This window comes from Acyrthosiphon pisum, chromosome A1 (assembly GCF_005508785.2).
Source record: "Acyrthosiphon pisum isolate AL4f chromosome A1, pea_aphid_22Mar2018_4r6ur, whole genome shotgun sequence".
NCBI classification, from domain to species: Eukaryota; Metazoa; Arthropoda; class Insecta; order Hemiptera; family Aphididae; genus Acyrthosiphon; species Acyrthosiphon pisum.
In genome coordinates, this window is record NC_042494.1 from 169,042,175 (window position 1) to 169,042,915 (window position 741).

Genomic DNA, 741 nt, shown 5'->3' on the forward strand with positions numbered 1-741 from the left:
CTCTTGAAAATATTTTGTACTTTGCCTGTATCAACTGCTATGCACCTGAACGATGTTTCTCAAGTTTTTATTAAGTATTAAGTCTTTCCTAATAAATAGTATGTCAGAAGTAAATATTTTATCAATTTTCTTATCTAATATTGAATAATAACTATAAATTAAATAGTAATTATTATATACTTTGTTCATTATAACCGACTTAGACACGTAGGGCTCTGACTTTACAATCATAGTTTAATTTTACCAGTCGAATTCCGCGGTTTAACATTAGTTTAACTATTGTAATACGGACCCTTATAAGAGGACGCTACACCCGCGTTTGTTGTTTCTGTCTTACACACGTACGACATAGGAAATTGTCGTTCACTATTCTCAATAGTGAGCTGTTAGTTTTGATACTAGAGTGAATCAATCGACCTATTATCAAACTTTTAGGTAAGAACATTATTTGGGTCTTAGAGTGGGCGATTTTTCGATATTTTCATTTTCGAGAAAAATAAGGGCATGTGAAATATCAAAAATTAAAAATGCTCATATCTCGCTTGAAAATTAAAATATTAAAAAATCGCCCACGCTAAGACCCAGATAATGTTCTTAACTAAAAGTTTGATAATAGGTCATTTCACCCTATCGCCATCAAAACCAACAGCACATTATTGAGAATAGTGAACGACAATTTGCTATGTCGTGCTTGTGTAAGACGGAGACAACACATACGGGTGTAAATGCTATAGGTACTAT